The sequence below is a fragment of the Giraffa tippelskirchi genome, chromosome 2 (genome assembly GCF_054371585.1).
Source record: "Giraffa tippelskirchi isolate mGirTip1 chromosome 2, T2T-mGirTip1v1.2.pri, whole genome shotgun sequence".
Lineage (NCBI taxonomy): Eukaryota > Metazoa > Chordata > Mammalia > Artiodactyla > Giraffidae > Giraffa > Giraffa tippelskirchi.
Window position 1 is genome coordinate 61,851,447 of NC_137276.1, and position 16,987 is coordinate 61,868,433.

A 16,987-nucleotide genomic window follows, 5' to 3' on the forward strand; every position below is an offset into this window, starting at 1 on the left:
ACCCCACTCCAGTGTTCTTGCCTGGAGAATCCCATGGACGGAGGAGCCTGGTAGGCTACAGTCCATGGGGTTGTGAAGAGTCGGACATGACTGAGCGACTTCACTTTCACTTTTCACTTTCATGCATTGGAGAAGGAAATGGCAACCCACTCCAGTGTTCTTGCCTGGAGAATCCCAGGGATGGCAGAGCCTGGTGGGCTGCTGTCTATGGGGTCGCAGAGAGTCGGACATGACTGAAGCGACTTGGCGGCAGCAGCAGCAGGGGCTTCTTAATCTATCCGGTGGGAGATAAAAACAATCAGAGTTGAGGGAGAATGACAACAGCAATGGCTAGTGTGTAATGGTTGCTTCCTCCAAGCCAAGGGCTTCATATGCATCATTTTATTTAATCTGCATGGTAACCCCATAGGTAAATCCTGTTATTAGATAGAATGTACAGGCTCAAGGAAGCTAAGGGACTTGTACTAGCTCAGAGTTAAGTGGCAGAGGCAGGATTTGAACCCAAGTCCTTCTGTTTTGCAAGCACATGCCCTTTCCTCCTCCACTCTCCTGCCTCCCACACATGAATAATCACACTGTCAAGCCTCATCAATGTTACTTTGATGCACTAACAGGCTGTGAAGAGGAAATAGCCATCTATCTGTAAAATAAACAAGTCCTGGCATGCAGACAGAGGTGCTAATAGAGACACAATTTACCCATTTGCTGAGATCACTGACAGACTCAAGCAGGGCTCAAACAGCAGTCATCTGGGAAAGGGGGTCTTAGGGGGACCCTGACCTACAGCCCATGCCCTGGGTCCTCAGGGCTCCAGAGCCCCCCAGGAGGAGGTTGGCAGCAGGCACTCCCAGTATTTTGACAGCCAAGCAGATAAACAGAGGTATCAATTTCAGAGAAACATCCTCGGCCCTTAGGTCTTCTCTCCAAACACGAAGTCCTCACATCGCTAGGCCATCAAAGTCAAGAGTGACAGCTCCACAGCAGACATGGCCCTGCTGGCTGCCAGCAAGCTCCCTGGAGAGTCACAGAAACTTTCAAGGCACCCACACACCGGGGACAACCTGGGCTGGAAGGAGGTAGGTCAGGCCTGGACAGATGGAAACCCCCATTGTGATTCCCATCAGCATAAGGTCTTGTCTCACTCTCAGTGACCTGGGTTGCCCAGTATGGGAACCCCTAGGCCCGTGGGCTGTTGAGCACTTGAAATGTGACTGGTCCAAGATGAGATGTGTTATAAGTGTAAGATATTCAGATTTCAAAGATTTCATATAGAAAAAAGCATGTCAAATATCTCAATAATTTTCATACTGATTACATATTGACACTGTAATATTTGGGGTATGGTTAAATAAAATACATTATTAAAATTAATTTCACCTGTTTCTTTCTACTCCTTAATGTGGCTATGAGAAAAAAAAAAGTTTTGGCTGAGTTGCGACTAGGGATTGAACCCAGGGCCGTGGCAGTAAAAGCACCAAGTACTAATCACTGGGCCATAGCAAATTCCCCCTAGAAAATTTTAAGTTGCAAACATGGCTTGCATTATATATCTTTTAGACAGTGCTGATCTGAAGAATAAAATAAAAGGGACAATTCAAAGTGAACAAAGAAATTTTTATCAAAATGCAAATTAAATGAAAATAAAACATGAGAAACATCTCCACATGTATTTTCAAAAGAGTTTTTTTTAAAACATTCAAAGTTTCCATTAAAAGTAAAAAGGAATATATAATTGCTTTATATCAAAGTTTTAAATCAAAACGATCTAAATAAACCCCAAAATCTTAACACTTCTTTGAAAGCTTTGTTAAATCTTATAAACAACTGTTACAAAAACAAAATGATGGACAATTCTAGTAGTCAATGTAAAGAAGTGGCATTTTGCTTCACATTACATCTAGACTTGCATATAATATATATGCTCTAAAGAAGTCTATGAATTGTTTAACACACCAAAATATCCCTCAGCTGTTGTGTGACTGTTGGGAATACCGCACTAATACCAGGTCACCTCCAGAGCCCTGGAGCAGAACACAGACACAATGGATGCTCAGCATTACCGGGCCTGTGTGCTTGCTGAGCCGACGACTGATTCAGCAGGATAAGCCGTCCCACTTCCCCAGCTCCAATCCTCTCTGGAACCCCGAGTTAGCAGTGACACAACCCACCAACCTTCACAGAATTCAGACTCAGTCACTTTTCGTTCTGAGGACACTGAGTAAGGGAAAGGCAAGCACATTCTCTGCAGCCTACATGGCGTTAATCACAAAAGTGGATGGAGTTACGGGTCACTGGGTGCCCATGAGAAGAGCCAGATCCTGGGTGAACGAGGTGCCCACATCCTTTTTAATTTTTAAACTTTCACGCAGCAAAGTTCACTCTGTCTTTACCGACAAATTCGTATAGTTGTGTCACCACCACTATGACCAACACACAGAACAGTTACTGCAATCCCCAACATTCTTACTCAGGTTTGGCACTGTCAGGCCATTCAGATGAGTGCTCAGCAGCATCTCAACACGTGTGTGTACGTGAGACACAGAGAGGGACAGAGAGAGAGAGAGAGAGACAGAGGTGGGGATCTCTAAGAAAGAAGCTCAGCGAGGGGCTCCTTCTTCCAGGGTCTGTGGATGATGCTGTCTAGGGGGGTCAATAAAAACTCCTCTCTCAGATGGGTGACAGTGACTTATCTGGGAAAATGCCATGGTGGGCTTTTTGATAAGAAAGGGAGGCCCCTAGCTTATTCTGCTTGGGAGGCTGAGACTAAGAGGGAGCTGATCTGCTCAGCATGATCACTGGAGAGCAGGAATCTGGGAGGTTCCTGAGGGAGCTCTGGAGGAGAGAGGGAGAGGTCCAGAATGGGAGGAAAGGAAAGCTGCGATGACTGTGAACACAGCGAGGAGCCTCATGAACATGGCAGGCACAGGGACAAATGTCTCGAGAGGGAGAAATTCCCCGGGAGTGGGGCCCAGCCAACAACTTCCTAAGACTGAGGAGCTCAGACATGGAATTTGGAATTGTCCCCTGCTCTGTGCTATGGCGCCCTCTGCCACACACAATGGTGCTGGGTGAGTGGTGCTTTGGAGGAAGAACAGAAGAGGATGGTGTCAAGCTTGGGGTGAGGTTGGAGGAGCGGAGGGGGGCACCTGCCGGTGAGGTGCAGAGGCAAGAAGGCTACAGGGACACTGACCCAGAGAAACGAGAGCCATCCTAACTGGACTCCTTTCAGAGGACAGCAGTCCTTGGAGATGCCATGGAGGGCTCTGGGCAGGCTGCAGAACACGGGCCTCAGTCTGTTTGCTTTTCTTCTTAACATGAAAGAAGAAAGACCTTTGTGGACAGCAGAGGACCTCGAGCCATCAGACTACACAGGTGTGCTACTGAGATATGGCCTCGGCCCTCTGGGCTCCATCTGGGAGGGCACCCTCTCCCTGGGCTCTGGCTGGATTCAGCGTCCACATAAACTCTGGTGTCCACAGAGCGCTAGAAGCCTCTGGATCTTTTCAACCCAGAAAAGTCAGGTACTAGTCAAATATCACATACTAGTTTTCCTGCTGCTGCCACTGCTGCTGTAGCAAGCCACCTCAAACTCAGTGGCTCAAAGCAACACTGATCTGCATACAGTCCTGGAGTCAGAAGCCTGACATGGGTCTCACTGGGCTACATCAAGGCATGGGCAGAACTACATTTCTTCGGCAGGTTCTAAGGGAGAATCTGTTGCTTTTTCTAGCTTCCAGAGCCTGTTCTTTGGTTTGTGGCCCCTTCCTGCATCTCCAAAGTCGGTAATAGGAAGTTTAGTCCTTCTCACAAGGACTCACTGTCTTCTTCAGCCTCTCTCTCCCACTTTGAAGAGAGGTCCTGATTACATCAGGCCCACCTGGGTGATCCAGGGTACTCTCCCTATTTTAAGATCTTGTGATTGGCACTCTTAATTCCACCTGCAACCTTTATTCCCCTCAGCCTTGTAACATATTCACAGGTTCCAGGCATTAGGATGTGGACACCTTTGTGGGCGTGTGCATGAGTGTGAGTGTGTGTGTATTCTACCTACCATATCTTGCCACTGCACATAAGTGGAATTCTGATCCAGAGCAGTGTCTACTTGCATGTGAAAATGGAGAAAGTAGAGGGAGATTCTGGGAGAAAGGAATTTGCTAATAAAATCACATGGGTCACAAAAGGCAGTGGCTTTGGGAGGAAACCTATGTCAAGTGCCTCCATATGTATGTAAGTTCCTAAGAAGCTACAATGAAAATAACAGCTGTTCCTACAGATCACATTTTGCCTGCACTAGGGCAGCTTGCTGTTGCACAGAATCCTGGCGGGCTATCCTCGGAGTCTTAAACATTTAGAGACATCTCTGAGTCCAGCCGATAGTTACCTGGCTTGCTCCCATCCTGGCATAATGGTATGTTTGCTGCGTCCACACCAGGCAGATCTTGGGGCATTCACCCACAGCCTGAGTTCTGCTCTGAGAGTTGGGTAAAGAAGGCTGTCGTTTCTCACAGGTGAGCCCTTCAGCTAACTAAAAGACGGATCAGGTGTCTCCTACCACCACCACGCTTTTCTAATAAACTCTTCCCAGGGGTTCCTATAGTTTCTCATAATTAATTATGTTGTTTCCACTCTTCTCCACCCTTGTCACTCTCCTTTGGGCATCCTTTCATGTGTGAAGGATTGGCAACACGTAGGGTGTGGGGAGAGGGTCACCAGTCTTCTGATCACAGCATTTAGGGGCTAGTCTAATGGAGGTGATAATCCAGCAACACACATCAATCTTTCCTTGGCTTTATTTTCTTGGCCATCCTTCTAGACAGTGTGAAATACTACCTTGCTCTGTTAATGGTTATCTATCTCTCTATCTATCCATCCCAGATGTCTTTAGCTATTTGATTTTTGCCTCCTCTGAATCTACATCTTCAGCAGCTCCTCTTGCCACCTCAGCCCTTAACTTGGGCTGGGTTTGGGACTGAGGCTGGGACTGGACCCCCAGGCTCCCAGCTAGATGGAAACCTTTCTTCAGCCTCAGTTCCAGCATCTCTGACTTTTCCAGATCTTAGGGCAATTGCAGAAGGGCCTCGGACTCTGGTGCTCTGACTCCAGCACATTACAGCAGGAACATGTGGACCCTGACAGCTTGACCTCCATAATACATTTTGTATGCTTAAATCCTGAGTACTCTGCCTTGTGCATATTCTCTGCACCAAGAAATCAATAAAAGCAAAATCTTTCTTAGCAGTTTCGCAATGAAAAATACTAGAAGAAATAATCGCTCTACATGAAACTGACAGTCGTTAAACATGCGAATTGTGTTTTGGTTTGCTAAATACAAAGTTGTACAGGGCAATATAATGACCCCAACATAAGAAGACCCTATTAAGTGAAGGATGTAGAGAGATTGGGGACCCCCTTCAAACTCCCCCTAATCCTTCACACACTGAAGGATGCCCCAAAAGGGTGACAGGACGGGAAAGGATGGAAAGTCAAGTCACTCATTAAAAGGAACTATAGGAAGACTTGGAATGATTTTACCAGAAAAATAGAGGAGCCTGGACAGGACTATCCTCCGATCCCTGCAGCCCTAAAAAAGAGGACCATAGCAGTAAGGGTGGTGGTGGGGACCTAGGAGCAAAGAAGGCTGGGGCCAAAGAGATGGGAGGCTGAGAGAAGGAATCGCTGAGAGACCTGGGAATGACTGTTGAACTGGGAATATTTTTGGCCTCCTAATACCATTCAGCATTTTAAAAATGTTTAGCATGTATCAGGCACTGGCTATATACTTTCCACACTGTATTTCATGTAACTCTCATAACAACATAAGAGGGTGGCATTATGATTATTTTCCCCCACTGAAGCCCAGACATGGGTTGGACACCTGCCGAAGGTCTCGCAGGAAGGGACACAATGCAAATGAACCCAAGCTTCCAGTTTCTCTGGAAGCCGGATGTGGTTCACTGATCACCCTGCATGATGTGGCAATCATTCCATCCACTCCTCAGAGACAGCTCCATAAACTCCCAGAAAATACTGGAGTGGAGAGTTCTCCAGGCTGGGGGCCTCCCACCCTTCTACAGGCACTTGACAGCAGGCAAAACACCCCCATTCCAGCTGTTCCAGGACAGAGCCCCAGGCAGGGCCCCGCAGGCACCTGGCCTCATCCATCCCAAGAAAACAAAGCCAGGAAATCCCCCTGCCTGTCCCTGCGTTGGTGGCCACATGTCCTGCCTCCGTGTCTGGGCTGGGGACAAGCATGTGCGCTCCAGGTCCAGGACTGCCAAAGTCAAGGGTTTTAGGTCACACTGGCAAATCATTTTGCAAGCAGATGCCACGGGTCTCCTCACAGACTGGGCAGCACACAAGGTCAGCGTCAGCAGATCTGACCCTAAAAATAGGCTCTTGGATGCCAGTCAGAGTGGCTGGGTGTGCGGCCGCCACACGCCCCACGGACCAGCACCTCCTGACCCAGCCAGGACCCAGTGAGCACAGGTAAGGCCCTCTGATGGGGAGACTGGCATCTCTTGGGTTCAGTCAAGTGTTCTTTGGGGTCCCGGGTGTGGGGATCAGAGGACCCCTTTCCACCTGGTCTCTGGAGCGGCAGAGACCAGCTGACATCCTCTCAGTTTGACACGCTTCTTGCTCTGTCTTTCCCTAAAGACTCCCAAGAAATTTTCTCCACTTCCCTTCCTCTAAATCTAAGCTTCCAGTTCAATGACCATTTTTAAAGGATAATAGGGTGGGTTAAATCTCTTCGGGCCCTTCTGAGGCACTGGATGCATTGCATCACATATCATATTCCAGCAAGGTTCTGCATTTATCCATTTAGCCAGTAGAGGGGAAAAAAACCTCAGCAGGAGGTGGAGGCAGAATGGAGACACCCGTGGTGACTCACATCAAGTGTGGGACAGCACAAATTACAACAAAGTCCTCAAAACCCTGGGGATGAGAACGCTTCCTGTGTCCTCGGTAACCCCAAGCATCATTTGGACAGAGTGGCCATTTTTGAAGCTTTTTCCTGTCCTGGTGGGAGGGTGGGGTTGGGGATGATTGCTCTGGTAGAGATGGGGAGACTGGGTCACTGAGGAACTTGGCCTCTGGACCAAGACACCAGCGCCTGTAGGCAGGAAGGTGGGACGATGTCCGTGTCTCAGACCAGAGCTCTCCCATTAGACCCTGGGCCCTTGTCCTGTGGCCCCAGTGGCCCCTCATGGGCCTGGACCCAAGAGCTGGGAGTGGGGGACTCTGAGTGTTGAGGAAATCTGAGAACATTCCAAGGGGAAGCCCCTCGAGTAAGATGGGTGTAGGGGCAAGGTGTATGTGTAGAGAGGCCTCCCCACTAAAGGCCCAGCATCTGAGGGGCTCTGTACTCGGTCTGTTCTTGTGCCCTGACCCTTCCACCGTGACTTCGCCTTTGTCCTCTTCACAACAGAAGCATTTTGTTCCCACCAAATGACATTTGCCAACAGCACTCAAAGGGCTTCTGAGCTGAATCCTGTACAGGGGAACAACCCCTCCCCCCTGGAGGGGGAGGTGGAGGTGGGAGAGGGTCTGAGGAGTCAGGGAGAGGTCAGAGGCTCTTCAGGGGCAAAAACAGATCCATGCTAGGGGGTTGGGGCGCTGGAAGCCCTTGCTGGGGCCATGTTGGTCCTAGGGTGGCACTGGACTGGAGGGGACCCTGAGTCCTGACGGAGGGTGGATTTCCAGTGGCTGCTGACAACCTCACAGGGGACAAGGGGCAGAGGGCGCTCTGAGGCCGGGGGCTTAGCTGTGTTTCCTGTCACCCTGGTGATGCCCAGCTGAGTCCACCTGGGGAGGGGGCAGCCTGCTCTCCCTGGGGCCAGGGCTGGCCTTTTCCAGACACTGCGCAATCCTGTGAATCGGCAAGGGGGTCCTGGCTGACCACGTGTGAGGCATGGCTCGGAGAGCTTGTCTTCTAAGTAGCCACATGGTCATGTATTTACTCCTTGGAACTGCAGCAGCCCAGGGAGGGAAGGGCCTCGTCACCTTCACTTCAGATGAGCACACTGAGACACAAAGCCATGGAGTAGCTTTTCAGCATCACACAGCCCAGACCACAGCGAGGCCAGTGTGCCTCAGAGCCTGGCCACATAGCCACTGTGCTCGGGTACCACCCCATGAGTTGGGGCTGGGGGGGACGCCTCACTCGCTTCCCTCGCAGCCTCAACTCCTGCCTGCACACAGCCACTCCAGGTCCTGGAGTCAGGAGGCAGGGCTCCGTGTGTCCTCTCCGCCAGACTCCAGGGCAGGTGACCCTTGATGGTTCTGGACCCACCACTTCCACAGCAAACAGGGGATCAAGTCTCATCACAGCCTGGCACGGGCACCAGATATTAACAAGGTGGAGAGAGACCTTTCTCCTCCTCCCCATAGCTCTGCTTGTACTTCACCCATGAGCAAAGGAGCCCCATCACCAAGAGGAGGATGTTCAGACGTATTAATGCCCCATCCTGTCTGCCATGACTACCCCCACAGGGACCTTTGGCCCCACCAAACAGCTCTACCCCTGTTCCTAACACATTCTGGGCTCAGAACTTAGCTCCTAACACAGTGGTGGCAGCTGTAAGAGGTGGGAGCTTGGTCTACAGCCTTCCCAAGGCCTAGAGCCTCCTCTGCGCAGCACAGAGAGATGGACCTAGTGAGTGATAGTGGTGCGGATGGGCAAGTGGGGGTGGTGGTGGTGAGACCATGGTGAGGGCTGCACGCCCACAGTCTACCCCCACATCTTTCCCCCTCACAAGGAAGCCTCACATTTTGAGGTGGCACATAGTGGGAAGTGATCCTTAAAAGAGGGGGGCTAAAAGGCCATCTATTCCTGAATTCATGAGCTGTGTAACTGCCTGCAGTGTTTACACCACCACTGGTCTGGTCAGAGGCTCTTGCGGTCTCCTGTGCCAGAGCCTCCTCTTCCCTACAGCGCTGGTTGTGGAGGTCAAGTCAACCCCGGCCGGCCCCCTTGTCTGGGAGGGAAGCTGCATGTGGCCCTCCAGCCTCCTCACAGTTTCCGGGAGGCCCAACTCTGCCAAACCAAGACTGAAAAAAATCAATTAGGAGTTCATAAATTACCACCCTGAAGCACTTTGAAACCATTTGAAGAGTTAATCAAACGAGTTAATGACATCAACCCCATCTTAGAAGGAATATTAAATTACCTCTTTAAATGAAACCTTCTCTGTTTTTTTTAATAAAAGGATTTTACATTAATTCACATAATTGCCTCCTATTAACATATTTGCCAGAATCCAAAAGGAAAAGAAAAATCTGTTAAACTTGGGTTGTGTCTGATATATCAGGAATTAAATTACAGGCAACAAAAAATTCCTAGGGTTTTCACGTCCAGGTTTTAATTTTTTAAAAATCCCACAACTTTTATTTCCGAGTTGGGATCATTTTCACAGATTTAAGATGCATAAAGACAAGCATGACTTGCGGTAAATTAAAAACATGTATATTCATATACATATACTGCTGCCAAATTCTGCCCTTCCACGTACCCTGGTGGTGGGTATTACTCTCCTAATAGAGTAATTTTCCCAACCACAATAACATTTTTACTCTCCTCCTTCTTTCAAGGCACATTCCAAGCCCAACTTGGGTGGTGTCATGGAAGAAATGTGTATGCAGGCAACACAGGCTAACTTTCCTCAAGAGCCCAACGCATTTAGGAAGGTAAATATGTTATGTCCATACATACAGGGTACCTTCAAAGGAAGAGGATTCATTTTTAGAAGACTAAATTATAAACTGCTCTACTAGACCAGAAACTCATAGAAGGCAGAGACCTCTCTGGCCCAGCCCAGCCCTGGCACTTAACAGAGGGATATGGTGGATTGTAGGGGTGAGCAGGGCCAGGCCTAACTTCTGCTACTGCTGCTAAATCGCTTCAGTCGTGTCTGACTCCGTGCGACCCCATAGACGGCAGCCCACCAGCCTCCCCCGTCCCTGGGATTCTCCAGGCAAGAACACTGGAGTGGGTTGCCATTTCCTTCTCCAATGCATGAAAGTGAAAAGTGAAAGTGAGGTCGCACAGTCGTGTCCGACTCTTTGCGACCCCATGGACTGTAGCCTATCAGACTCCTCCATCCATGGGATTTTCCAGGCAAGAGTACTGGAGTGGGGTGCCATTGCCTTCTCCCCTAACTTCTGAGGTGAAGTCAAAAAGGAGCCCTGATGCTGGCCAAATCAGCCTAAACTAAGACCAGGCTCAGCAGAGTCAGAGAGCCCCGAGGGACGGAGATGGATGCTACCCTCTCCATCTGAGAGGTCTGTCTCCAGTCCAAGGGAAGCTTGGGAAGCCAGCTTCCTTCAGAGGTATATTTACCCCCAAAGAGTCAACACCCTACACTTGCACCAGCCTCTTCTAAGGCCCTGCACCTCTTGGGTTTTCTTTTTCTTAAAGAAACTGTGTACACTTCAGAACCCACAAAACTTTACTCACTTCTGGTTTTCCGGGAAGCACTGAGGGACCAGAATGACTCGGTGACATGACCTAGGCCTGGTTTTGCCACCAGAGGGCTCAAGAAAGATGTAGCCCTGCCTCTGGGAAACTCACATTGACTGGAAGGTGCTCAGTGCTGTATGTCATGTCAGGAACACCTGGTTAGGCCTTGTCCTGAAGGCCACCTTTCTGTGCCTTCAGCCCACAGGTTTAGGAAGCGCATCTACAACACCCAGAACAATTCTTAAATAGAATTTTCACAGGCTTTTTGACCCCTGCCATACACTCTAAAGTATTATATGTTCACCACAAGAGATTTTAGAAAACATGTCTCCTTAGAAAAAAGAATAAACTCATATAATTTTATCATTCTAAAATAAACATGTACATCCATGGTAGATTCATGTCAATGTATGGCAAAACAAATACAATATTGTAAAGTTAAAAAAAAATAGATAAATAAACTAATTAAAAAAATAAGCATATACTCAGTGTTAATATTTTGGTGAAATGTATTTTTGTACAAGAACAGAATCAGACTATACACGCTGCTTCACAAACTTCTGCTCTCTTCTCTCCACCAACACAAGCCTCTTCCCCTTTGATTTCTCAAAACCACAGCAAACACAGCAGTCTGTCCCATCTAACAATTTCATTGAAGTTTTAGGGTGACAACGAGAGGGCTGACATAGCCAGTTGTTGTTTAGTTGCTAAGTCATGTCCAACTCTTTTGCGATCCCATGGACTGTAGCCCGCCAGGCTCCTCTGTCCATGGGATCTCCTAGGCAAGAATACTGAAGTGAGGTGCCATTTCCTTCTCCAGGGGGTCTTCTTGACCCATGGATCAAACCTATGTCTCCGGCATTGGAGGAGGACTCTTTACCACTGAGCCACTAGGGAAGACTGATATAGTCAGTTGTTGTTCAGTCACTTAGCCATGTCCGACTCTTGGCAACCACAAAGTTAAGCATGGGGATCCCTGTTCTGAGGAATCCTGTGGCTGTGTGCCCTGGATGCTCCTCACCTGGCTCCCAAGCCCTGCCTCCCACACCCTACAGCAGTCCCCTCACACCCCCTCTGGGGATGTTCTAGAGGCTCAGAACTCCCCTTGCTTTCTTGTACAGAATAATTTAGCTCTTTGTTCACTCCATCACTTTCCAAAATATGCTTTAGGACTTACCTTTTCCCCATCAAAAGGATCCTTCAATCGTGTTTTTTTGTTAGTCCGGAGGCCTGTTCTGTGGCTCACACTCCTGGGCACGGCTACCTGACCAATCTCTGCAGGCTCAAGGGGGTCCACTTAGATATTTAAGTTTCCTGCTGAAATGAAGGATGCATCTCTCCACTGGGCTCCTTCCATCCTCCACCTTAGAAAGCAAAAGAATCCAGGTGAAGTGTTTGTTTTTGAAGCATCTTCATCCCTCTTGTTACAGTTCCATTTTATCAAAGAAGAAAGCAAAGCTCAGGGAGGATGAGATGTGTAGATCCGAGTCCTCAGCGATTGCTGAGGCTGTGAGAGTAGAGTAGGGCCACCAGCCAGTGAGTGTGGGGAGAGAGGGACAGAGAGGTATAGGAGCCCCAGGAAACAGCCAGGCCCTGGAGGCAAGTCAGATGAAGTGGAAATCATAAATCAGAAGTCACAAGCAGCTTCCAGCCCACACTGTTCTATTTGGCCAGCACAGTGAAAAAATACAGACGTGGTTATTTATTATAAAATATGATTATTTATAAAGAATCCTAAAATAGAAGGCACACAAAAATATCTTTCTGAGTCCTGCCACTTGTTTCCAGTATTTGGTGGTGTTTTCCTTAGTTAAAAAAAAAAATATATATATATATATATATATATATATATATATATATATATATATATATATATACATATATACATATAATATGCATAAAGTTTTTTTTTAATTGAAGTATAGTTGATTTACAATATTGCATTAGTTTTAGGTGTACAACACAGAGATTCAGTTATATAAAAGAATATATATATATATACATATTTTTTTTTCAGATTCTTTTCCCTTATAGATTATTACAAGACATAGAGTATAGTTCCCTGTGCTACATGGTAGGTCTCTGGTTATCTACCTTATATAGAGTCATGTGCATATGTTAATCCCAAATTCCATATTTTTTTTTTTTTTACATAAAGTCAAATCATGGTGTCAAAATTATATTTCTAAATTCACCTTTAGCCCTTCTTCACTGGCAAGGGAAACCTTTAATCAAACACAAGCTGTACCATTGAAAAGTCTGACATGGAGTCAGGATTAACGAGGGGTCCCCATTTTGATTATTCCTGGAAATAGTTTCTCAAAGCAAGGCTACTGTTTCACAGAGGGAAATGGTGCTTGGGCCTTATAGGTCAAGTACCACTCGGTCTCTGCGTTCTCTGTTATCACAGTGTCTTTGAATGTTTTAAGATCAGCAGTATCTTAGTTGAGTTCCCTCCAAGGTAGACCCTGAAACCAAGGTTTGAGAACAAGTTGTTTGTGAGGTGCTCTAGCAAACAGTATCAGTGCAAAGACCAGAAAATACCCTCAATCAGGGAAATAAAGGGGCTTGAGGGAGGAAGTCTTTCATGTATAACAGAGCTGTCCACTGCAGTGATCCAAACTGAGGAATGGGACAGGACAAGGCTAGTCTCTAGTACAGCTGCCTACTGACTTCAATTTTTTAAATCAGCTGATTTCCCACAAAACTCTGGCTTTCTGACTTTTCATAAAAATAACCAACAATATGGGCTTGCATTCCCATATGGAATGGCAAGCTGCTGCCCCCTTCAGTGGGGGTGTTTGCTCGCCACTGTGCCACAGTCCGCACCACTCCCTGATATCTCCTACCTGAGGCCAATAATTGGGCTTTTGCTTGTTTTATTCTTTAACACCCAATGAACTTAACTTCTCTGTGTTATCTGCCTGGCCCCTCCAGGAAGGAGCCCGAGTCTATCATCCTTTGGGAAGAGGCAAGCTGATGCTGCAAATAAAGGCCAAGTAGCCATCAAGTTGACATTTGATTTCCTGGGACCAAACCTTTCAATATGAAGCTGTAACAGGAACCTGGAGGCCTCTCTTGACAACCTGCCCAGCTCTCATTATGACATTTAGCCTGTGATTGATATTGTATGTGTCATCGAGACCTTGGCAGTTAATCTTTAGGTCGAATCTATGGAAACCAAACAGAGCAGGTTTGTCTTCCCCTTCCACTTTGGCTGTGATCTGGGAAACAGACGCTCCTGGCCTCTCTGAGATTCAGAGATTTGGGAGCCACGCAGAGAGATGCACACAAGCCGCCTTCAGGATTTGGAAAGATTACAGGTCTGTGGTTTCTGGACGGCTCTGTGCTTTGTTCTCTACCCCCATCCAATCTGCATGCTGGAGGATAATAGATCCCAGAGCTCCCTCTGCGTGCCAAGCCGCTCTGGGTAGACCACACCACTTCCGCTTCTGTCTGGAAATCCAGCCGAGGCTTTCAGCACAGGGATGGGGATGGCTCCTTCCACAGTATAATGAAGGAGGACCAGCCTCAGCAAGGGTGAGGTCAGCTTCAGTGATCAAAGGAGGCAGGCAGAGAGTTTGGAATGCAGTTACCCCAGCATTTCCCTAAAATCCCTTCTTCCGAAGCCTACTTTGGTAGCAGTCAGGTTTCAAAATGGCTCAAACCTTCAAATTTCAGTTCCCAGCTTTGACTCACTGTGAAACAGGAAGAGCTGGTGCCATGGACAAGCTGAGCGCCAGACCTCTCAAAATTAAAGCACCTCAGGCCTGTAGCAGGGAGAGTGTGCTTACACTCTCAGGAGACTGGGTGCCTGTGCTGGTTCCTCCACAGATGTTTCCATCCATTCCTTGAAATAACACCTCCCTTGGTGACTGCAAATGCCAGCAGCCATGCCCCAGAGCAGAGTTCAGGTCTGACCAACTCCCCACTGCAGGGGACTGTCCATCCTGTGTTCTGCTCCTCACTCACCTTCCGTCCTCCTCCAAATTAGCCCAAGGCTCCTTCCTGCCTCATCAGCTCCTTAAAGCCCCTAGCACAAGCCCTCAGTCTTATTACCACCCTCGGTCATCCATTTACTCCTTCCGTTCACTCCCTCAGCCATTCCCTCATTCAATAAATACTTTCTGATTCCCTCTTACATGTCAGACACTGAGGCTGCAAACAACACAAAGGAGCATCTTCAAGGAGCCCCAGCAAAAGGCTATCTAGCCCCTCTTGTCCCAGTCCCACATCCTTATTCAGGGCTAAAGATTTGGGTCTGCACTTCAGTGAGAACATGGAAAAGCATATTGAGCACCCTTCCTACCCTTCTCTTGACTCAACAGCTCCTTGATTCTTGAACCACATACTTTGGCAATTATTATCAAACTTTAGTTAGCATCAGACTCACTTGGGAGTTCGTTAAAATACAGACTCCCAGACATCACCCTGGTTCAGGGTCCAACTCAGGAATCTGCAAGAGCCAGATGATTCTGTGGGAGGTAGCCTTTAGATCACACTTCCACAGACTCTAAAGAGAGGCCTCTGCAGCCCATTGCCCCCACCCCTCCACTCAGGGTCCTGCAGAAGAAAGTCACAGATCCTGACCTCCTATGATCACCAAAGACACTGCTAGCCAGTGATCCTTTAATTCATCTACTGTGAACTTGGCTGAATTAAACTTCCCAGGGCAGTGGTTTCAGCCCTTTTCTTCTAAAAAATAATAATAATAATAATAATAATGTAAAATTTCATGCATTCAAAGAGTAACAGTGACTACCTGCAGCCCTCATCCTTGGCAAATCCTGCCTCATCACACTTCTATCCATTCCCCCCACCCCATACACAATATATTATTACATTTTCCGGTGTTATTATTTTTGAAGCAAATCCCAGACATTATATCATTTCATCCATGAACATTTCACTACATATTTCTAAAAGATAAGACCCCGAGGTATAATTCAACTGTTCTCTGAATCTCCCGCAAAGCAGTTGCTAGATTTAGACTCTTGAGGACTCTGATCAAAGATCCAGCTCTTCCTTTGGCGGAATGCCTTCTGTGGTAGTGGTGGTGTGTTTCTCCATCAGAAGGCCCATAATGTCTGATCGTCGCTTCCTATGTTGCAGCTGTCAGTGCTCAGTTCCTACGTCCATTAGCTCCTCGGGTGATGTAAAAGGGTGCTTTCTTCCTTCTCTATTAAAGTTCTTCTATGAAAGACAATTCCCCTCATCTACCCAGTAGTACAGTTTGTATCAGAAAGGAACAACAAATGCTAGATTCTGTTTATTGACCTGTCTTCACAATGAGCTGGTTCCCTAGCATCTTCCAACAGTGAATGATTGTTTTAAAGGATCATCACAACTTAAATGCTTGATGTGTTTCTATTAGCTGCAGTTGTTTTTATTATTCATGTTCAAACTGTCCCATTTTTGATAAGTGCAAGCCTCTTCAAGATGTGCTCTGGGTCCTTTAGATAGGATGCTACTGGTCTTTGAAGTTCCCGGGGAGTTTTTACATTTTTCAAGTCCCTGGGGCCTGCCCTTCCTCACACTGTATCCTCCACTCTGACCTCTGCCCTCTCAGCAATTTTTCTTTAAAATATTTATTCCTTCATTTATTTATTTTTGGCAGCACTGGGTCCTCGTTGCTACATGTGAAATTTAACTAGTTGTAGTGAGTGGGGGATACTCTTCGTTAAAGTGCACGCATTTCTCATTGTGGTAGCTTCTCTTGTTGCAGAGCATGGGCTCTAGGATACTCAGGCTTCAGTAGTTGTGGCTTGTGGGCTCAGTACTGGCTCAGTAGTTGTGGTGTATGGGCTCAGTTGCTCTGCGGCATGTGGGATCTTCTGAGACCAGGGATCAAACCTGTGTCCCCTGTATTGGCAGGTGGATTCTTAACTACTAGACCACCAGGTAAGCCCACGGCAATTTTTTTTCTCAGAAGACTAAGATCACATATTACAAACATCCTCAATTTACAGTGTTCCTCATCTCCAAAATGAAGATAATCACGGCACCTATTTCTTAGGGTTGTTAAGATTAAATGATTTAATAATTGTAAAGCACTTGGAATAGTGCCTGGCACACATTAAGTGCTACATAAGGATCTGTTAAATATATGAATAGCATTCCCTCCCCATCTCGCATCCGTGAGTTTCTCAGTGACTCCACCCTTTTCCTCTTTCTCTTCCGTCTCTCAGCACTATGAGTACAACCTCCCTTCCCAGGCTGCCTGAGTGTATTGGTCACCCAGCTCACAGAACACATGGTGCCCAATTCCACAGAGATTCATTTCCTTGGGGACAATGGAAAATGTTCACACACATTCTATTCACAGAGGCCGACAAGCTCTACAAATACACGTCCCGATCTGCAGACACAGCTTTCTAGCTTGGAATGTCTCTTCTGAATGACCAGTAAATTAACACAACTGCCAGCCTCCTAGCATGAGAGCGGCCAAAGTTGTGTTCAACTTTCTAACAAGTTGACAAACCCTCACACAGCCAAGTTTCCTCCCACCCCAAGACTTCTGAAGCCCTGGGA

General features: G+C 47.3%; 2 protein-coding genes across 5 annotated transcripts in view; one reads left to right on the forward strand and one right to left on the reverse strand.

The window, feature by feature from the left end:
- Positions 1–16,987, reverse strand: part of SAMD8 (sterile alpha motif domain containing 8) — a 119,412-nt gene that overhangs the window by 77,756 nt on the left and 24,669 nt on the right. For all 4 annotated transcript variants that reach the window (XM_081564207.1, XM_081564212.1, XM_081564234.1 and 1 more), the window contains one exon: positions 11,634–11,820. The gene's annotated coding sequence lies outside the window, so the exon portion shown is untranslated. The remainder of the gene's footprint in view (positions 1–11,633; positions 11,821–16,987) is intronic.
- Positions 6,410–16,987, forward strand: part of DUSP29 (dual specificity phosphatase 29) — a 35,218-nt gene continuing 24,640 nt past the window's right edge. The window contains exon 1 of the mRNA XM_081564777.1: positions 6,410–6,486. The gene's annotated coding sequence lies outside the window, so the exon portion shown is untranslated. The remainder of the gene's footprint in view (positions 6,487–16,987) is intronic.